The following is a 24,560-nucleotide window of genomic DNA, read 5'->3' as shown; positions in this document are numbered from 1 at the left end:
ATATAGTGGAATATGAGGCATTAACGACAGAATTACAAATTGCAGTTCAATGGAAGATCCAAGAGCTTTGTGTTTTTGGGGACTCCCAACTTGTCATCCATCAAGCAACTGATGATTACCAAACAAAAGATGAAAAGTTAATGCCTTACAAACAAATGGTGGATGACCTGAAACAACACTTCACAAAGATAGATTTTGAGCAGATACCAAGAGAGCAGAATCACGCCACAGATGCCATGGCTACAATTGCTTCCCTGATTGATTTACCTCCAAATGAGACCCGCTATGAGTTCTTGGTGGATAACCTTTTGGTCCCTTCATATGAGATCATGCCTACTAAGACGATATGTGTTGTTAGTCCTGAATCCCAGTTATATGGTTCCATCTTCACATACTTGCGTGACAATACTCTACCTCCCAATCTATCAAATAACCAACGTCGCACTTTCATTCACCAATCCTCTTGATATGTCATTTTAGCTGATATCCTATATCGGTGAGGTCTGGATGGCACTCTTCTTAGATTCTTAGAAAGTGATGAAGCTTAGATTGCATTACGGGAAGTGCATGAAGGGATATGTGGTCCACATGCTAGTGGTCCTACCTTGGCCAAGAAACTCATCAGGACTGGATATTACTGGCCCAATATGGAGAAAGACTCATATCAGTTTATCAAGAAATGTAAGCAATATCAAATTCATGGAGACCTCATACATGCGCTAGCACAAGTACTTCAACCACTTGTGTCTCCTTGGCCCTTTTGTCAGTGGGGACTCGATCTTATAGGCAAGATTCACCCTCCTTCTTCGAATGGTCATAAATTCATTATTACTGCTACAGAGTATTTTACAAAATGGATTGAAGTCATGCCTCTCGCACAAGTTACTGGAAAACAGATTGCTACATTCATCCTTAACTATATCATTTGCCAATACGGTATTCCTGTTTCCATTATTACTGATAACGGGCGTCCCTTCAAAAATCAAGATGTTCGTGAACTCTGTGATCACTTTCATATCTTCCATCATTTCTCCACACCATATTACCCCCAAGCTAATGGCCAAGCTGAGGCATCTAACAAAACAATTCTTAGAATCCTAAAGAAGACAGTCAACGATGCTGGCCGTAATTGGCATATCCAACTCAATCCTGCACTTTGAGCCTACCGCACAAGAGTCCGCACACCTATAGGAGCTACACCCTATTCACTTGTTTATGGTGCTGAAGCTATCTTGCCTATTGAGGTCGAGCTACCCTCTTTAGGGGTTTCTCTGCAAAACATCATCAGTGATGAAGACTATAGGGTCTCTCACTTACAAGAACTAGAACTATTGGATGAACAAAGACAAACTACTTTTAATCATCTCAAGGCTTACCAACAATGAATGAGTCGCAGCTACAATCACAAGGTCAAGTCTCATACATTTTAGGTAGGTGACTTGGTTCTTAGAGAAAATCCTAAAAATCAACAAGACAGAGAGAAGAAGGGCAAGTTTGAACCAAACTGGCTTGGTCCCTACATTATTACAGCAGCATATGGATCTGGGGCATATCAGCTCTCAACTATAGAAGTTGAACCTTTGGAGGCTCCTATCAACAGCATGCACCTTTGCAGGTTCTACACATAGCTCTTCGGAATATCCTAATTCAAAAATACAAAAAAAAATCAAAAAATACAAAAATTACAAACAAAATTATAAAACAAAAAAATCGTTACTTGGTGAAAACCTAGCAAACAGGCGCCTTGTGACACAAAAAACATTGAAAAAATTGAAAAAAGTAAAGAGAAATAATTTTGTCCAACGGTGAAAACCACTTCAGTGGCGCCCTGGGCAAGTACCATGGTGAAAACTGGGTCACCAACACCATGTGTAGAGGCATTGCTTCTCCCTCCTTAAGGATTCCCTTTCATCCTTTCACTTTGCACACACTCACATCTTATCCATCCATAATAAACTTACACATTCCCATCATGGCTTGTTATTGATCTACCTAAGATTGGTTAGCCATTTATAATAAACCTCCCTTTCCATCCATAATAAATCAGATCCTATTTGTGGCTAAGGCAAATCCTACGTCTAGTAATGGGTGTGGAACTAAGAACATCACATGTTTCGAGGAGTATAGTTTTCTTCCAGCTTCTTTCAGTCTATCCGCACACAATCCGCAATAAAGTTTTGTCTTCTTTACAATAAGGTATCATTTTCATGGATTCAGTCAGTTTCAGATGAGACACAGTAGCAATAATGGGCTTCAACAAATCAAATCTTTCAATAGACTCAGACAACATATGGTTCAGTGCTATCTATCCTTTCTATGAAAGTAAACATTGTGACCACAATCAAATAAGACTTATACATATGACAAGAGACACTAAACCTGAGGACTACAATGGATGTTGGTGTCGAGTCTTGGTTTTCTTTTGATTTTATCTTTTGGTGACATGTCTTTTAGCTTTTCCGAGATGTCTCTGACTAGAGATTCTATCTCCAGGATGTCTTTGACTAGAAAGGCGAGGATGGGCTATTGTCACCTATTTGTATTTGTTGTCTGTGGATTGTCTCTTAGTAAGGCTATGACTTGTCCAAGGATATGAAGACACTGTGAGTCTAGCGTGAACTGGGGAATTCCTTGTTTGTGACTATCTTATCTCCATGCAAACATGTACAATGACTTTCTGGGTTGAACATATGCCTTGATTGTCATAACCTACTTGCCATAATAAAGCTCAATGATGATAACGCACAAGAAGCTCTTTCACTTTCATATCTTCTGTCTTCCATTCCCCTTTCTTGATTGACATTCATCGTCCTTCTCGAGTCCGCATAGCTTGTTATCACATGACTGAGTGTAATGACACACCAAAAACATTTGCATGTCATGTAGTTACACCTGCATTACCACTTATAAGCATTTTATACATACAGATACATATTATAAATGCATCACATCCTACACACAATAATTGTTAGCACAAATTACATTCTGCATTATCGTATTCATTTGCATTACATACATTCACATTTGCATCATACATATAAACACATAAAAGAACAAAAATATATTGCATTGCATCATATACATATTTGCATCCATAGCATAAAACAAACATCACATAAGAACATCTCATCACATAGGTACATATGCATATAGCTGCCACAAAAATGAATTATCTCATATATATAATCAAAAGTGTCATGATACAATGATGTCAAAAATCATATGGCTACAAAAAGCACCCATAGGTGTCTACAATACAAAAATGGTACAATACTGATACAAAGGGGAGCCCTCTATGGCTATGATGAACTCCCTCCCTCAAAGCCACCTGGCCTCAGTGGAATCTGAGCCCCTGAAGGACCCACCCCAGGATCATCCTGCCTGTCTCCTCTATCTGGTGGTGGCAGAGGGCCCATAACCCCACCACTCAATGCCTGTCTCCTCCAGCTCCCTCCCGTAGCTATCACTGTACGCGATGGTTTATGGAAGCTCCTTGCTTGCTGATCTGTCGGCACTGCACCATAGTAGAGGTCCCTCCAGTAGGCTATATCCTCTCCTGCCCGTAGGACATAAGCGTATCCTACCCCAGTGTCCTCAGCTGCCTGCCTCTCAACCCTCAGTGCTGTCTCAGCCTCTATGTAGCACTAGATATCCTGATCCCACTCTCGCTCAGTATCCCTGAGCCTCATCCTGAGTTGATCCCTCTCCCTCTCCAGCTCTTGAATCTCATCTGCCTAGCCTTGGCAAATCTCTCGTAGCTTTAGCAGGTCATCCTCCACTAGGTCCACCCCCTTTGCCTCTGCTTATGGCTCCCCCTCTATGGGTTCCTACCCCTGTGCCTATACTGGTACCTATCTCTGTCCCTATCCTTGTATTTGTACCTGCCTAGGACCTTGTGCTACTGGCACCTATAAAGGCAATCCACCGCACCCCCTCACCACCCGAGCCTGCCGCTCTTCTCCACCCTCCCTTCGAGGTGCAACCCGCCTCTCTCCAACTACTCCCCTCCTCCTCCATCGGCCTCTGCCCCCATCACCTCCACCCTCCTCATCATCTCCCCCCCATCTCCCTCCAATGCCTCTCCTAGATCTGTCAACCGTGGGAAGAGATGCTCTGCCCAATAAGTTGTATACTCAGCATCCATGCTAGCATCCTCGATCTCAAGCCACATGTCCCAGGGTAGGGGCATCATCTCCACCAGCTGTGTCACTGCTTGATCATATGACAGCAATGGCCCAAACTGTGCCTGATCTCTGATTGTGCGGGCATACATGGCTGATCCTCAGGGCATCCTCTGAATCTGACCAAACTATCAGCCAACCCTATCCACCAGCTGTCTCTCTAATACATAGGGCATCCACCCAATCAGGTACCTACCCTAGAAGGTGTAGGGCAGCTCAACTACGTCATCCTCCCACTCCTCACAGTCCAGATATGGTCTCCATATGACCACATCAATGTCATCTATCACTCGCCGCCAATGCTCTAACCTGCCAATCTGCGGTTGTGATGTGATCATATCATACAAATGTACAAAGCTATGTCCATGACCTCTGCCCCTGAAGTGTATCGGTCAGGTAACTGGCAGATGTTTGTAGGCCCATACCTGCAGCAGTGTCACTCCATAGCCCAATCCCACTGATCCATGATAAAAAAACTGATGAAGCTCATAATATAAATGGGCCAGCACACATGGTCCCCAGGCATATCTGGTGTGCTAAGTCACCAGTGTCTCTAGTGCTCCTCCCCAGTCTACAGCCAACTCCCATGTCGCCTTGTCCGAACACAAGAACCCACTGATAGCTCCTTCAATCACTACCAGCCACGTGTCTTGCCCTCATCTCCAATCTAGGGTCCTGAAATACCCATCTCAATGCCTCCCTGTCTCCATCTCGATCGTATTGGATCAGCTCCCTATCGATCGGTACTCGCAGAATCCTGTAGACATCCTCCAGGGTGACTGTCATCTCACCCATCGACAAATGAAATGTGCACATCTCAGAGTGCCATCTCTCAGCTAACATAGTCAACAAACCCATGTTTTCCCAAAACTCAGGCACATATAGTACATGTCTTAATCCCATCTCCTTGATGGCAGCTCTGTCCTCGAATGACAACTCAGGTCGCAACCTCTGCGTCGACGGGAATCTCTCTCGTGACTCCAGCATAGGCAAATACTCCTCCAGTCAAGTAAATCAATCATGTCAGTCATAGTGACATTCACTGTTTATCACAAAATGCTACTTGCTATCTAAATGCATATGGTTATCTACCCTAGTGACACTCACTGTTCATCACAAAGTGTTGCTTCTACCCTAGTGACACTCACTGTTCATCATAAAGTGTTGCTATTTATCCTAGTGGTACTCCTTGTTCATCACAAAGTACTACGTGTGTGACACTCACTGTTCATCACAAAGTGTTACTCACATTTGCACTCCCTGTTCATCACAAAGTGCTGCTCATATTTCAGTACTCCCTATTCATTACAAAGTACTCTATCTTGGTACTCACTGTTCATCACAAAGTGCCTTGATCTATCCTAGTCTTCCTAGAGGACCTGCTTGAGTGTATCCTCTTAGTAGCTTATCCAATCGACAGCGTATGTTCATCACAGAACTGCCGATTTGACCTAGAAGATGCACATTCATACTTTTCAAATGCAAACGCGCTTACATGACATAAATGTGCTCAAAGACTGCATAGACATGCCTGAAAAACACAGACGTGCCTGCTTGACACAGACGTGCCTATGCTCTGCACAGACGCCCCTGGGAGACACAGACGTGCCTCCTTGGCATAAACGCACCTGCACAACATAGACCCGGCCGCAATTGACATAGACGCGGGTCTAGACATAGACGCACCTGGCACAAACACAGATGCGCCTAGCGAACACATACGTGCCTGGCACCAATGTAGACACGCCTAAGCATTTTTTGACACTTTTTGGACCCTAGTCTAAGCGCATTTATGACCCTATCTAGCATGCATTAATGAAAAAATTAAATGCATCAAAGTACGAGGAGGTTTGGTGGTACTTACCGGCTCTCCTGCCTCTGCTAGCCTCTGAAATCGGCGAACGCGGTCGAATCTGTGAGTGAAAGCCATCGCTGCTAACTACTCCTGCTCTATTTTCTCTCTACAATATGCTCTTGTGGATGCGTAGATGACAATGAGGATTTATTTTCCCCGTGGTCTATCTTATAGCCTACCCTAGCCCTCGCGGTCATTTCCTGAGTCAGTCTTCTTTGTCCCGTGACTTTGTCACTTTATCCAGTCAATCCATTCTAGCCTTTCTTTCTTATCGAGAGATTGTCTGCAATCTTTTCAGACATTTTCATCCAATCTCTCGAGGGGGCATATCATTCCCATTCTGGGGCAACCCTGTATCAGTTCATCTTATCTTCTTTGAAACAACGCGACAAGCTGCATTGTCTCAAAGAGGGGCAAAATGTAGACACCTAAAATTGTCATGTCTAATTAAATAAATATTTTATTTATTTAATTATCCCACTTCTTCTATTAATTAAATAAATCTTTATTTATTTAATTAATTCATTAACCTTTTTCTACCCATGACACATGTCATTCATCTCTTAATTCATACACTACCTACCCCTTTCATTATTTTATTATTTCTTTTACCTACCCTCTAATCATAGCCGACCTCCTTTTACACCTTTCAATCTTATCCCTCCATTTCATATAGTGTCTTCTATATAAGGAGATGCTTCCTTCATTATCAAACCCTAACTAAGGACTCGGGCTAATGATTCACTGGACTACACTACGATCCTAGTAGCAACCACATTCTGTTCTTTCTTGAGCTCTTGTGCATATAAAATCTGAGAGCAAATATATCAAGCAAGATCAATGGAGATAGGAAGAATGGAGATTCAAACTCTATTGGACATGTGATGGCATAATCTTTGTGATTTCATTTGATTTGCATTGTCTTAGGTAATCTTCATATGTTATGGTGGATCTTTGTTGCTGTTAGGCTAGGGTTTTGTGGTTGAATTCATTTAGCCTTTCAATATTGTTATTATTGTCATCCATTTTCACCATATATAGAGATCATAGTGGAGCAAGTGAAAGATTTCAGAAGAACATGGAGGAGGTACACAAACTGTATGACGAAATCAGAAAGCAAGAAGAGTTTGAAGCACTATTGGCCAAAAGGTTACCGAGAGGCAAAGGTAAGTATAAAAGAAAACTACCTTTGAAATGTTTCAATTGTGATAAGATTGGACATATGGCTTCTAACTGTCCTAATAAAGATTTTACTGAAAAGAGAGATTACCGAGATGACAGACAGAAAGATAATCATTACAGAGGACACCGAGACTTCAGAAGAAGAGATAGAAAGACATGCTTAATTGCTGATGAGGAATTTGAAGATGATAAATCAGATGAGACTAATACAGAGGAAGTTGTTTATGTGGCTATCAAGGATGGATCAGATGAAGAAAGGTATGAAGAAAAATCCCTAATATCTCACATAAACACTAATGATTCTTGGATTATAGATAGTGGATGCTCACATCATATGACATGAGATGAACACAAGTTTGTTATGTTAGAAGATTATGATGGAGGCTATGCTAGATTTGGTAATGATGCACTATGTCTGGTAAGAGGTAAAGGATCCATAACACTTCTTGATAAAGAAAGATGCAATGATGTTTATTGGGTTGAAGGTTTGAAATATAATTTGTTGAGTGTAGCATAGCTAAACAACATAGGTTACCAAATAGAATTTCAGAAAGGAATTGTCAAAGTTCATTACAAGAATGGAAATTTAGCTGCTACCGGGACACAAACAAAAGGTAATACATTTCACCTTGACTCAACTCACAATAAGTGTTTACATGCAAAGATTGATAATACCTGGTTATGGCATAAAAGGTTTTGTCATGTTAATTTTGATAATCTGATCAAGATAAGTAAGAAGCATAGAGTAAGAGGTCTACTGAGTCTTGAAAAACCTAAGAATTCTATGTGTTGAAGATGCCAGATGGGTAAAATGACAAGATCAAGCTTTACAAGTAAGTCCTACACTTCTAAGGGAATTTTAGATCTTATGCACACTGATCTTTGTGGTCTTATGAAAGTTCAAAGTTATTATGGTGATAAGTATTTCATATTATTTATGGATGACTATTCAAGGATGATGTCAGTAATGTTTTTAAAAGAAAAATTAGAAGCTTTTCAAATGTTTAAGTGGTACAAGGCTAGAGTTGAAAATGAAACAGGAAGACAACTGAAATGTCTTAGACTAGATAGAGGAGGAGATTTCACATTTGATGAGTTCAACCTATTTTGCAATGATCATGGTATTAAAAGACAAGTCTTTGCACTGAGAACTCCATAGCAGAATGGAATAGCTGAAAGAAGAAACAAATCTATTGTGGATTGTGCTAGAACACTGATGATTGAGAAGAAGGTTCCACAGACATTTTGGAGAGAAGCAATAAGCACAGCTATTTACACCTTGAACCGAGTTCAATTGAAGAAAGGTACTTTGAAGACACCTTATGAAATCTGGTATGGCAAAAAACCTAATATAAGTTATTTTAAGATCTTTGGAAATAAATGCTATGTTCATAAAGATGATAGAAATGGCAAGTTTGATAAGAAAAGTGAAGAAGGAACATTTCTAAGATATTCTTCTAGAAGCAAAGCATTTAAATGATTGATCAAATCATCTAACAAAATAGTAGAAAGTACAAATGTGAAAATTGATGAATTTGCAGAAAGAACTGATGAAGGGAATTCCAAAGAACCAAAAGACTATGATGAATTTGTCTATGTGCAACCGAGAAGTCCTACCAAGATAACTGTTGAAGAAAATGAAGGAATTATCCAGTTACCGAGTGATGAAGAAGATCATACAGAGCCTATCGAGCCTATATTAACCAAGTATGTCAAAAGACACCATGCACCAAGTCAGATTATAGGAGATAAGGATGATCCAGTGATGACAAGGAACAAACTAAAACAGAACACATGTTTGATATCTGAATTTAAACAAAGAATTGTGAAAGAGGCATTTAACAGTGAAGATTGGATAAATGCTATGATAGAAGAGATTGATCAAATCAAGAAGAATGACACATGGACACTTTTCCCAAGACCGAAGGACAAAAAAGTAATTAGTATAAAGTGGATCTTTAGAAATAAGCTAAATGAAAAAGGTGAGGTCATTTAGAACAAAGCAAGATTAGTTTGCAAAGGTTATGCCCAAGAAGAAGGAATTGATTATGGTGAGACTTTTGCACCTATTGCTAGACTTGAAGAAGTTAGAACATTGTTGGCATATGCTACTTTCAAAAACTTCAAGGTATATCAAATGGATGTCAAATCTGCATTTCTGAATGGAATATTAGAAGAAGAAGATTTCATTGAACAACCTGAAGGATTTGTTGATGAAAATGATAAAGATCAGGTATGTAAATTAAACAAAGCTTTATATGGTCTAAAACAAGCACCTAGAGCATGGTATGAGAGATTACACTCTTATTTGACTAAGATTGGTTTTATAAGGACAAGTGAGAATAGCAACATGTACATGAAGAATGATGAAAATGGAATACTAATCTCAGCCATATTTGTTGATGATATTATATTTTGTGGAAATGACTCTTAATGCAAGAACTTTGGAAATGAAATGAGCGAAGAATTTGAAATGTCATTAATTGGTGAGATAAAGTATTTTGTAGGCTTATAGATACTGCAAATGAAAAATGAGATTTTCATTGCTCAATCCAAGTACATAAAGGAAATCTTGAAGAAATTTGGAATGGAGGATTCAAAACTAGTAAGTACTCTTATGACTACAAACTATAAACTATCAAAGAATAATGAATCTGCATCTATTGATGAGACACTTTACCGATCTACGATTGGAAAGTTGCAATATGTTGTTCACAGCAGACCAGATATAGCACACGTAGTAGGTATTGTTGCAAGATTCTCTACAAATCCTAAGGAAATACACATGACATCAATCAAAAGAATTTCCAGGTACTTGAAAGGCACTAAAGATTATGGCTTAGTATATCAGAAAGGAAATGATTTTGATCTAAAAGTTTATACTGATGTAGATTGGGTAGGCAAGATTGATGATAGAAAAAGTGCAAGTGGAGGAGCTTTCTTCTTAGGAGAAAGACTAGTGAGTTGTCTTAGCAAGAAACAAGGATGTGTTTCTCAGTCAACAGTCAAAGTTGAATATGTTGCAGTAGCACTGAATTGTACCAACATTGCATGGATCAAACAACTGTTGGAAGGTATAAATGAGAAAGTTACCGAGCCAATAACTATATTCTGTGACAATACTAGTGCCATTAATATTTAAAAGAATCCTATTATGCACTCTAAGACAAAGCACATATCTATCAAATATCATTATCTTAGAGAAGAAGCTCAAGAGAAGAAAGTGGTGTTGGAATATGTTAACACAAAGGAGCAAATAGCTGATATCTTCACCAAGCCACTACCAAATGACACTTTTGAATATCTTCGAAGTAAGTTAGGGGTCCTACCCCTATCTTTTACTCATTGACCGAGTTCGGTGAAAGCATCACTTTGATGACTCTATTAAATATCTTTCGGGGAGTTGATGTTGGATTGATACACTTTAGAATGTTTTTCTGAAAAGGGTACTAGAATTAATACTAGGATAATATAGAGAATGATACAAGGAATAGGTATTGAAGACAAATGCTCTGACCGAGACTCAGTTGATACACAACAGCAGGCAATAACTTCTTATAGAAAGAAATTATGTTTAAGTTCTTTTTTTTTTTTGGCATTGCTGTCAAAGGGGGAGAAGACCTACAAAAGGGGAGAAGACTGAGAAAAGACTACAGATTGAAATAAAGACTAAAAATAGAAGAGAAGTCTAATGTATGGGGGAGAGCATTTCAGAATTTCAGAATCACAACAATTTGAATCTTTTAAAGATCAAATCAATTGGTTTTGCCGTCAATGCCAAAGGGGGAGATTGTTGGCAATATTACATTATAAGGATATTGAGAAGGTTGTTGATGATTATGGACATAATTGATTAAAGTTGTTTTACTATCTTGATATTATTATTTTGTCATTGATGTCAAGAAATTGATTTTCTAATTCAATATGATGTTGCCATATTTTGAGAAATATGATATGAAGATTATAAAGGAGTCGGTAAAGACACAGGAAATAATATGATGAATAAGGGGATAAGTTATTCAATGGGAAACTCTACTGAGTCAGGCAATGATGAGATCTTGATGTTTTAGATTGTTTTAACATCATAGATATGTTGTAAAATGTAAAAGTTAATACTATACTATGTTATCAAGCAAAGAACCTAGTCGGTAAACCCTAAGGTTATCGCAGTTGGTTAATGAAGACAAAATGTCTACCGAGTGAAGTTTAGTATTCACCAAGTTGTAACCGAGCTATAACAGAATGCATTAAATGTTTACATGTGATATTTAATGAAAGAAGTTGATGAGCTAGAGCGGATCAATGATTGGCAAGCCGTGGAAGAAGTTTGTTAAACAAATCTAAGGCAATGGAAAGTCGGCAAGAAGATCTATAGCTCAGATTGAACCGCATTACCCTAACACAAGTTCCAAGGTGAATGTGCAAGTTCCAAGATGGGGTAAAACATTTTCAGATTAAAAGATACAATGAACCTGGACAAGATTGAAGATCTGATGGCTATAATTGATCATGGGAAATGTGATCAAGGAGATTAAGTGGTTAGAAGATTGTTTATAAATAGGAAACTATTGATAAACAATGTATGTGGGCAAGTGTATCCATAGGGATGCTACATAGTGATTACCAAGCATAGAAGCTTGAAGACCTATTAGAATTACAGAGTATTGATGCCCAACAGATAGACAAGATTAGTTCTACATCTAGATTGTATTGAACAAATAGGAATCTGCTTTAGCATTTTAGATGTGAAGTTGCAGACAGATTGTATTACTGTTATTTTGTGAAAGTGACATGAAATCTCTTAACCGAGTGGACTTAACAGTCTTATATGTAAATCCTCTAACAAGGTGACATTCTGATTGAGTGTTTGAAATCCTTTGACAAGGTCACTTCTAACAAGCAAAGATCCTAATAGATTTGAGGAAAATCCCTTAACCGGGTCACATCTAGCAATGTGTTTGTAATCTTTAACAGGATTTGCTTTTAACCGAGCATACTCTAGAAGAGTATATTTCTTAGTGGGTCCGAAATCCCACATTGGTTTTCCCTATTTGGGTTTCCATGTTAAATCTAGTGTTATGAGGTTTATATTGTTCATATGCTTTTGAGTTTGCATGTTTAACAGTTTTTGGTTATATGACTAATATATATGTTACCAAGGTTAAATCTGATGTTTTTATGGATGATTAAGTTTGTATGATTCACCCCCTCCCCCCTCTCATCTTGTTGGCTATTGGATCTATACTTATATTAAGTATCAGAACTATCAGACATGCCTCTTTCACTATTCTCGGTTCAAATGCAAATATTAGACATGTGTTCTATCTCAATTTGTTCCTTGTCATCACTAGATCATCCTTATCTCCTATAATCTGAGTTGGTGCATGATGTCTTCTGACATACTTGGCTAATACAGGCTCGGTAGGCTCTGTATGATCTTCTTCATCACTTGGTAACTAAATATTCTCTTCATTTTCTTCAACAATTTTCTCGGTAAGACTTGTTAGTTGAACATAGACAAATTCATCATAATCTTCTGGTTCTTGGGAATTTCCTTCATCATTTCTTTATGCAAATTCATCAATTTTCACATTTGCACTTTCTACTTTTTTGTTAGATGATTTGATCAGACATTTAAATGCTTTGCTTCTAGAAGAATAACATAGAAATGTTCCTTCTTCACTTTTCTGATCAAACTTGCCATTTCTATCATCTTTGTGTGCATAGCATCTACTTCCAAAGATTTTAAAATAACTTACATTAGGTTTCTTGTCATACCAGATTTCATATGGTTTTTTCAAAGTACCTATGTTCAGTTGTACTCGATTCAGGGTGTAAACTGTTGTGCTTATTGCTTCTCTCCAAAATGTTTGTGGCACTTTCTTTTCAAACATCAGTGTTCTAGCACAATCCACAATAGATCTGTTTCTTCTCTCAGCTATTCCATTTTATTGTGGGGTTCTTGGTGCAAAGACTTGTCTATTAATACCATGATCATTGCAGAATAAGTTGAACTCATCAGATTTGAACTCTCCTCCTCTATCTGATCTAAGACATTTTAGTTGTCTTCCTGTTTAATTTTGAACTCTTGCCTTGTACCATTTAAACATTTGAAAAGCTTCTAATTTTTCTTTTAAAAGCATAACTGACATCATCCTTGAATAGTCATCCACAAATAATATGAAATATTTATCACCATAATAACTTTGAACTTTCATAGGACCACAAAGATCAGTGTGCACAAGATCTAAAATTCCCTTAGAAGTGTAAGACTTACTTGTAAAGCTTGATCTTGTCATCTTACCCATCTGGTATCCTCGGCACATAGCATTCTCAGGTTTTTCAAGACTCAATAGACCTCTTACTAAGTGCTTCTTACTTAATTTTGTCAGATTATCAAAATTTACATGATAAAACCTTTTATGCCATAACTAGGTATCATCTATCTTTGCATACAAACACTTGTTCCGAATTGAGTCAAGGTGAAATGTGTTACCTTTTGTTTGTGTCCCGGTAGCAGCTAACTTTCCATTCTTGTCATGAACTTTGACAATTCCTTTCTGAAATTCTATTCGGTAACTTGTATTGTTTAGTTGTGCTACACTCAACAAATTGTATTTCAAACCTTCAACCCAATAAACATCATTTCATCTTGCATTGTCAAGAAGTGTTCTAGATCCTTTACCTTTCACTTGCTCCACTATGATCTCCTTTAGAGTACTTATACTTTCTTTCATTGTAATCATTATATTCATCAAGATGAAAAGAACTAAATACAAATTCAACTTTATTACCGAAGATCCATTGTTATGAAAGTTACTTAACTCAAATGCATGTAGCTTACCAATAGTAGCATCTAAAGACATTGGCATAGTAGGTACAAACCTCAATTCATTGATTGCAGAGACTCTAATTGCATAAGTTGGTAGAAGGGTTCTTAACAACTTGTTATATCCTTTTCTTCAAAAGTTCCACCTACTCCTTTGATTTGATTAACAATCTCCTTTAGTCTTGTACTATACTGAGTTATGTTCTCACCTTCATTCATCCTCATAGATTCAAGTTGTCCTCTTAGACTATCTACTTTTTCTCTTTGAACATGTTCATCTCCTCCATATACTGATATGAGCTTATCCCACATAGCCTTTGCATCATTGCAGCCTTCTAGATCATTAAACTCTGAATTGATCAATGCAGATGTTATTTCAACCATTGCTTGAATATGTTCTTGCTTTTCCTTTATTTCTTCCATAGTCAATGGATAGGTGCTCAATGTGATGAAATCATTCTCTAGATAATAAACAACATATTCTCCGACTCCTGATAGGTGTAGCTTCATCCTTTTCTGCCATGTAGAGAAACTTGACTTGTTCAACTTCGGTGCATCCCTCTTATACATCTTTGGATCTTTGCCTCAAGTACCTTTAAACTTTTCTTCCAGACTCCAAAGCTCTGATACCAATTGATAGTTCTGATATTTAATGTAAGTACAGATCCAATATCCAACAAGATGACAGGATGGGGGTGAATCATACAAACTTAATCTTCCATAAAAACATCAGATTCAACCTCGGTAACATATACTTAAGTAAAATAACCAAAACTGCTAAACATGCAAACTCAAAAGCATATAAACATCATAAACCTCATAACACCAGATTTAGTGTGGAAACCCAAATAAGGAAAAACCACTATGGGATTTCAGACCCACTAAGAAATATACTCTTCTAGAGTATGCTCAATTAAAAGCAAATCCTGTTAAAGATTACAAACACATTGCTAGATGTGACCCAGTTAAGGGATTTCCCTCAAATTTGTTAGGATCTTCACCTTGTTAGAAGTGACATTGTTAAAGGATTTCAAACACTCAATAAGAATGTCACCTTGCTAGAGGGTTTTACAAATAAGACTGTTAAGTCCACTCAATTAAGAGATTTTCTATCACTTTCACAAAATAACAGTAATAAAAATCTATCTGCAACTTCACATCTAAAATGCTAAAGAAGATTTTTATTTGCTCAATACAATCTAGACATAGAACTAATCTTGTCCATCTGTTGGACTTCTATACTTTGTTATTCAAATAGGTCTTCAAGCTTTTGTGCTTGGTAATCACTATGTAGCATCCCTATGCATACAGTTGTCCACATGCATTATTTATCAATAGTTCCCTATTTATAAACAATTATCTAACCACTTAATCTCCTTGATCACATTTCCCATGATCAACCATAGCCATCAAATCTTCAAACTTGTCTAGGTTCAATGTATCCTTCGATCTAAAAACCATTTTACCCCAGCTTGGAACTTGCATACATTTCTTGGAACTTGTGCTAGGGTAATACTGTTCAATCTGCATTGTAGATCTTCATGCCGATTTCCCTTTTCCATAGATTCATTAACAAACTTCATGCACGACATACCAATCATTTAAACAGTTCCAGCTGATCAACTTCCTTCATTAAATAATGCATGTAAATATTTAATGCATTCTGTTACAGCTCGGTTACAACTCGGTAAATACTAAACTTCACGCAGTAGACATTCTGCCTTCATTAACCGATAGCAATAACCTTAGGGTTTACCGACTAGGTTCCTTAGGGTTTATCGAGTAGGTTCTTTGCTTGGTAACATAGTATAATATTAACCTTACAATTTACAACATACATATGATGTCAAAACAATCTAAACATCATGATCTCATCATTGTCTGACTCGGTAATAGTTTCCCATTGAATACCTTATTCATCCCCTTATTCATCATATTCTTTCTATGTCTTTTACCGACATATTTATACTCTTCAAATTATACTTCTCAAGATATGGCAACATCATACTGAATTAGAAAATCAATTTCTTGACATCAATGACAAAATAATAATATTAAGACAGTAAACATCCTTAATCAGTTATATCCATAATAATCAACAACCTTCTCAATATCCTTATTGAAATGCCAACAATCTCCAATTGTTTGTTATAATGCCAAATGCCAACAATCATAGATTCTAGTGAAAAGAGAGGAGGCATCATTCCGGCTAAGAAAACTATGGTTGATTTTGGGAATTTTATTCTTGAGATGGACCTTTTTTATTGTAAATTTCAAAATGGGGTTTTCACTTGGACAAATATGAGGAGAGACTTTTCTCAAATAGCAAAGAGGTTAGATCATTTCTCACTCTCAGAATCTTGGTTACAATTAGATTTTGAGTTTCTTTCCTCTATTTTGCCTTTGTCAGGTTCTGATCATTTTCCGATCTCATTAACTATCTTGGAGGGTATTCCTAGTTTTAAGTCTACTTTTAAATTTGAACCTATGTGGTTCAGGGATCCCTCATTTTTACCCCTTCTAAGGGTATGGTGGGACTTTGCCCCCTTTTGTCCTAGGTCTCGCATGTTGCAGATTGTTAAGAAACTTAGCTTTTTGAAGAAAAATATCAGAGAGTGGAATTCTTCACATTTTAAGAATATTTTTCATGAAAAACAAACAATCCAAGATATGATTGAATGTTTAATTACACACGTGCTTACTCATGGTATGGCTTCACATGTGTTTGATGAATTAAAATCCTTAAAATCAGAATTAGAGGAAGTATTAGCTAGGGAAGAATCTTATTGGAGACAAAAATCTAGGGAAGTGTGGCTTTCAGATGGGGACAGAAATACAAAGTTTTTTCACTCTTCCACCAAGCTAAAAAGGAGTAGAAATAGGATATCTTTCATAGAGGATCCCAATGGGAAGTTGCTTACTGAATCAGAAGACATTGCCTCAGAAGCAGTTAATTTGTTTAAATCATTATTGACCTCGGAGGGTGGATGTGGATCGAATGGTTTTCTTTCAGATATTCCCCCTATAGTGTCCCTGGAAGCTAATAGGATGTTGATGTCTCCTTTCTCTTTGGAAGAGGTTAAATGTGTGATTTTTTATATGAATCCTGACAAGGCTCCGGGGTCTAATGGGTTTACCACTTTATTCTTTTTTGGCTCTTGAAGAGGCTAGGAGAAATAGGTCAATGTTAAAAGAACTTAATACCACTTTGATTGCCCTTATCCTGAAGAAAGAAGTCACTAAGACCTTTGCTGACTTTCATCATAATTCTTTATGCAATAATTTGTATAAAATATTTACTAAGGCAATTTCCCTTCGATTGGCAAAACTTCTTCCCAAAATCATCTCTTTAGAGCAAGGTGGGTTTGTTCCTGGTAGGGAAACACTGGAGGGAGCCATTGTGGCTCACGAGGTGAAGCATTCTATCCATACTCAGAAGGTCTCATCTATGATTCTCAAGCTGGAATTGATGAAGGCCTATGATAGGGTTGAGTGGGAGGCGTTAGTTTGTGTTATTCTCAAATTAGGTTTCTCTAAGGCTTGGGTCAAATGGATAAAGGTTGTTATTTCCACTGCCAGATTTTTGGTTTTAATTAATGTGTCTCCTTGTGGTTTTTTCTCCTCTTCAAGAGGATTGAGGTAGGGGGATCCTTTATCCCCTTTCTTGTTTATCCTTTTAGCGGAGTCTTTTAGCTAGGCAATTAAGGCTGCAAAATCAAAAGGTTTATGGAAGGGGATTGTGATCCATGGGGTTCCTGTTCCTATTTCACATTGTTTATTTGTAGATGACACTCTGCTTTTTGGTCAAGCTTCCTTAAGGGAGGATAACACTATAAATGGGATTATCCAAAAGTATGCATCTTTTTCTGGCCAAAAAGTCAACATTGAGAAGTCAACAATATTCTTCCTTAACACATCACAATTAGTTCAACAGAGATTGCAGACCTTTTGGGGTTTTGATCCTAGTATCCTTCCTTGTAAGTATCTAGTTATACCTTTTTTCATTAAACAAAATAATCTATCCTTTTGGGAAAATCTCATTTTGGTCATTTCAAAGAGGATTTTATCCTGGAGTCATAAATGGTTAAGCTTTGCAGGAAAACTTGTACTGATTAAATCTGTGTTGAATTCGGTCCCTATTTATCTTATGTTAGTAGTAAGCATCCCTAAATCGGTGTTAGTAAGTCTGCAAGACACTCTTAGGTCCTTTATCTGAAATAGTAATAAAGATGGGAAGAATAAACTACCCTTAGTAGCTTGGGATAAAGTTTGTCTGCCCAAGGAATAGGGGGTATAGGAATTAGAAATTTGTATAAACAGAATCTGGCTCTGGGAGCTTAATTGGTCTGGAAGTTGTATGAGAAATCTGATTCTTTTTGGGCACAAATAATGTTCACAAAATACTTGAATAATGGTCCTAGGGAGTATGTCTTTCAAATATCAAATCTACCTTTAGGTTCGGTTATGTGAAATTTTATTTGCAAATGTCGGAACGTTATCTTGCCACATCTTTCTTGGATTGTTCATAATGGGAAAAAGGTTAGATTTTGGGATGAGATGTGGAATGGTCATACTCCCTTACAAAATATAAGGGATTGGTCCCCTTTGATATCTACCCTTTCTTCCCTTTGGGGGGTATTTGTGGTAGATTACTTCAAGGTAATTCATAATGGTGATCTAAAATTGGCAAAATGGAAGTCCATTGAATTCCTGGATGTTGAGATTGATCTGAAGCTGCATTTTGCAAAGGTTTTGGAAGAAAGAACGATTATCCTATCTGACTCTGAAGATGAACTTGTATGGACTAGGAACATCTCGAGCAAATATATGGTTAAGGATGGATATAACTCTCTTGTGTCAGCCAATGACTCTTCCTCTTGGCCACATAAGCTTTTTCGGCATTCGGCCTGTCTTCCAAAAACTGGTGCTTTCACCTGGTTAGCAGATCAGGATAGGGTACTTATAGGCACGTGCTTGGATAGACTTGGTATCACTAATGTTTTTTCTTGTGTGTTATGCAAAGTTTTTTTGGAAACCTCCTCTCATCTCTTCCTTCACTGTGATTTTGCATTTCAATGCTGGCAGTGGATTTTTGACAAATTGAACCTATCTTTTGTAATAGGGAAGGATCTTATTTCACACTTCAGAGCCTGGCCTCTTCTGTTTGCTTCATCCTTCTATGCTTGTCTTTGGATTGCTTCCCCTTATATATTAATATGGAACATTTGGCTAGAAAGGAATAATAAGATCTTTAAAAAGACTAGCTCTTCTCTTGAGGAGGTTTTACTAAAAATTGAATCTTCTATTTCAGAAGTTGTCTTGTCTTATATCTTCAAGAACCTCAAAAATCTCTCTTTTTTTTCGCACTGGGATAGTAGGGTGACTAGGGTCTGGAAGCTTTTATCCATCTTTCCTTCTCATGGTTCCATTTTGAGAAATAGTAATGCTTTAACCAAAAGACATTTAGCTATTTGGAAGTCCCCTCCTAATGCGCATTTTAAATTGAATTTTGACGGTGCTTGTCATGGAAATCCTGGTTTGGCAGGGGTAGGTATGGTGATTTTTTATCATCATGCAAATATTGTCCAAGCTAGATGTCATGCTATTGGGTATAAGTCCAATAATTTCGCAAAATTTAAGGCCTTGTCACTGGGCTTGGACATGGCTATATCCTTGAGCATCAAGGATCTTGTAATTGAAGGGGATTCAATGGTAACCATCCAATGTGTTATGAAGAAGAAATCTAATTGTTGGAAATTACAATATGTTCTGGAGTTAATTTTACAATAGTTGGCTTTCTTTGATTCCTTCTTGATCACTCATTGCTTCAGAGAAATTAATATAATAGTAGATTTTTTAGCAAACTTAGCCATTGACACTAATGCAAACTTGCGGGATATAAGTATGGATGAGATCCCGCCTTCCCTTCTAAAGCATTTGCATTAAATCTTCTTGGTTTTACTTAATTATGTTCTCATAAAAAATCTTTTTGTGCCCTTTTGCCTTGAGAGGGAAACATGTTTGGGTTTATGCACAGCTGGTAAGCATGCTTAGTAGGCAATTCCTAGTTGGCTATTGAGTATGCTTATGATCTATCATAAGCAGCAAGGGTGGTACCTGTTATGGTATTAAGGTGGTGCCCTGTCAGTAGATTGGTTTCGATATGGGTTATTATGATTTGGTATTTTTGATCTACTTTGTCCTCGCTCGTGTGTTTTAAAGGTTGTACTATTCTATGAAGTACAAAGGAAATGTGCTTCGGTTGTAATCATTCTTAGTTTTTTATGAAGTCATTATGATAAGGAGTGTGTAGCTTGTTATGTGGCACCGGTTTGGATATGATGTACTGGTTTCAGCCACCACCCTCATGTGAAGTACATTATTTATGAGTTATCTTTCTTTAATTGGCTTTACTTATAATTATGAAGTACCATGATTATCTCAGTTCATGTTTTTGGTGGCAACTGGTCTTTAAAAGCCGATTTCATTCTCAATATAACAATAAATACTTGAATTATTCTTGTTCAAGCTTTGTTTCATATGTCGAGTGCATTTTCTCTTTCCAGATATAGGGTCATTGTCGAATGCCCGATTGAGAGGTAAAATGAGGCTCCCAATAATAATTCTGAAATGCTTTGGGAAGTGTTCTGTTTGCTTACTCCTCGGGTGGATTTTGAGGTTCGCAGGTTGCTGGGATCTCTTTGGTTGCAGTTTGGTCTTTCCTTTTTTGGCTCTAAGATTTTTTCTCGATTTCTTACTGTTTGCTATGACATTTTTGCTTGATAAGGATTTACTCCATCTCTTGGTTCATATGTTTATCTCTCCCATAATTTTCTCCTGGGAGCTTGTTAGTTTTGCATTGGATAATTATCATTTTGAGCTGGGCTCTTTTTATTACGAGGGTTTTCTTCCTCACTCTGATCTACTAGATAATGGGAATTGTTGAGTTTTATTGTTCAAGTTGAGAATTGGGTTATTATGTGATAGATTGGGGGATACCTTGCTTTCTTTTGAATCCTTGCTAGAATCAGTTCCCTCATAGTTTGTGGATAAAGCCTTAGTGGTGCTTATGGGTTTACATTCTCTACTCTCTTTTGGTTTTTTGGCCTTAGCTCCTCCATGGTTAGAATCTCCCTTGTAGATCATTCCTCCTTTGATCGTGGATAGAGAGCCCCCTATTGAGAGCTCAAGTTCTTGGTTTCAGAACTAACTATGTGTGCAGATATGTTGATTTTTTTTTGATGCAGGGTTCTGATCGGTTGATATATCTTTTTGGCAAGCTTGGGAAGCCTTGTGGCTGTGTACCACTTCTACAGTTTACTCATAATTTTTTGGGTCATATGGATAATGATATGTATATCTTCGAAAAGAAATGTAATGGGAGGGTGATCAATATCAAATTTGTAATTGGGTTTATGGGGTTTTTGGATAATGATATGTACATCTTTGAAAGCTATGTAATGGGAGGGAGATCAAAATCAGATATGTAATTGGGTATATCGGGTTTTAAATTTACTTTTTTTGGGCCACAACTAGAGGTTTTCTTCCGGGTTCTTTCCTGCCGGTATGCCTTTTGAACCCGTTTTTATTTTCAAAATTTAAAATTAATAAAATATAAGTTTAGTGGCTTGCCCACTTTTATTAAAAAAAAATAAAAAATTCATAAATCATTTTTATTAATTTTCATATTTATCTTCCTCAAAAATAAAGATAATTAATAAATATTATTTACTAATTCATGTTTATTTCCTTCTTTTCTTTTTTTTTTTTTTTAATTCTTCAGTTTTATCCTCTTATATGGAGATATTTAATGATTTTTAATTATTAAATCTTTTCATAAAACCCTGCTAATTTTCGAATTTGGAAACAACCATCTTTCCTTGATTTTCAAAAATTAATCTTTTTGGCAATATCTGAGTAATCTTAATTTTAAATTCCAAAATGATGTATGCATCTTCAAAAATATGATTTTTGTAAGAGGATATTTTATTTTATTTTTAATTCTTCTATTTATCTTTTCAAATGAAGATATTTAATAATTTTAATTATTAAAATGTTTATGATATTTTATGTTAGAAAGTTCAAATAACCAAAAGACAACTTGGGGGGGTGGGGGAAGCTGAATCAGTTGTCACAGATTACCGAAATAATTAGCAATTAAAACTTTAATACCAAAACCCAAAACATTAATACCAAAATAGTAGTTAAACTAATTAAGCATAACCGGTAATCACTAAATAAATACCATCCACATGACACCAAGATTTATACTTGGAAAACTTGGTAAAGGGAAAAAATACTGTGGGAAGCCTACCCATAGTTAGTTAATACTTCTGTAGTATGTGAATTACAATTGAGGGGCCTAAACTTGCATGAAGTCCAAAAGCCTAGAGTGCACTTCTCATCACAAAAGGAGCCTCACTAGCTACATATAAATCTAGACTAAAATCTAGAGAAGTGTTGAACTACAAAAGATAACACCTCCTATGATCGAGTACAGTTCCGGTTAAGCTCAATACCGGAGTACTAAATCCTCTTACATAAACCCAATTTGATCTCCAATGATCAACCAAATCCTCTGCCTGATTGATATTACATTATTCGCACATTACATCTTTTGACCATGACCTCTTACATAACCATGATAATCTACAATGAGATCTTACATCTATATATATAACCCTCAATCACAAATAATTAGGTTGGCCACTAGATATCAAACCAATTACATAATTACAAACCATGTGGGTCGTAGACCAAAAAAAAAAATCCAACACATAGGACATCCTTGAAACACATTGAGAGGTCTAATCCACACGTTACATTAAAGTCGGTCCATAACCTAGATCAATCGGGACCTAGTATAGGTCCACACGCTATATAAATGATCACCAGAAGTATCCTAAAACTCCACTAGAAGCTGGACCAACACCACTCATGCAATTCATCAAAGATCTTCATCAAAATCTTTGCCGGTGAAACCCTCACTGGAAAGAGAAATGAAGATTCTAAGCGAATAGGATAGGCTCCGGTATGATTTGTTTATGGATCATGAACAAGCCAAATCCATAACCAAATCATACCGGAGCCTATCAGATCATGCCAGATCCAAATCAACCAAAAACCACTCAACTTACCATGACCAGAATGGTGTCGATAAAGCATCAAAAAGCTAGTGTTGGCATCAATGACAAAACATCAAGGTAACACATAATCAATTCTACCAAATGGCCAATAATCTCCCCCTTTGGCATTCATGACAACACTAGATGTGAAAAACATCTAAGTACCAAGAAATGCCAAAACAAGTTTCCCCCAATGGAAGACAAACAACAATCTCCCACATACATCTCTGAAATAAAGACTAAACTCCCCTTGTGAATAATATCTTTGTAAAGCTCTAAATATCTCTCTATCAATATCTCTCCCTTTTTCTTATTCTTTTTCACTTCCTTTTTCACATCAATATCACTCCCACTTTGACATAAATGCCAGAAATCTAACAAGAATATCAAAGCAAAAATATAAACCACTAAATCACAAAGTTGACTACTTCCCCTAAGTAGTAGCATCCCCACATTAGTGTCAAAATCAATAGTATCTCTAATAATGCATACCACACTGATGCCAAACCACATCAATCAAGCCTCTACTAGAGGGGTAAAAACTCCCAATCTATCTCTCAGGTACTCAAATGATTCCTTGGGCAAAGGTTTAGTGAAAATATCTACAATCTTCCCTTTAGTGTTCACATAAACCAATCTAACTTCATTTGCTTCCACCTTTTCCTTCAAAAAGTTATACTTGATAGATATGTGCTTTGTCTTAGAATAAAATACTGGATTCTTTGATATATCAATAGCAGCAGTGTTATCACAGTGAATAACTACCGGTGCATCACAATCCACCTTTATATCCTTCAACATTTACTTCATCCATAAAAATTGTGTATAGATAGTAGCAGTAGCAACATGCTCAGCTTGAGTAGTAGCTAAAGAAGTACATAACTATTTCTTGCTGATCCATGAAACCAACTTCTTTCCAAAAAATAAAGCTCCACCAAAAGTAATTTTTTGGTCATCAACATCTCCATCCCAATCAACATCTGTATATGTACATAAAGTAAAGCTAGCATCCTTAGGGTACCACAAACCATATTTTTATGTACCTTTCAAGTATCTAAAAATCATTTTCACCACACTCTCATGATTTTCTCTAGGATCACTCTTAAATTTTGAAGCAATACAAACATCATTCATAATACCAGGCTTAGTTTGATTCAAATAAAGTAGGCCTCCAATCATAGATTTGTATCTTGTAGGATTTACCACTGCAGAAACATCTTTTCTTGTTAATTTCTCACTTGTAACCATAGGAGTACTTACCAGTTTAGAATATCCCATCACAAATTTCTTCAACAATTCCTTAGCATATTTAGTTTGATAGATAAAAATACCTTTGTCAGTCTGAATTATCTGTAAACCTAACAAAAATTTCATCTCGCCAATCATAG

The sequence above is a fragment of the Cryptomeria japonica genome, chromosome 8 (assembly GCF_030272615.1).
Source record: "Cryptomeria japonica chromosome 8, Sugi_1.0, whole genome shotgun sequence".
NCBI lineage: Eukaryota > Viridiplantae > Streptophyta > Pinopsida > Cupressales > Cupressaceae > Cryptomeria > Cryptomeria japonica.
The sequence above is the reverse complement of the archived record's forward strand: the minus strand, read 5'-3'. Positions refer to the sequence as shown.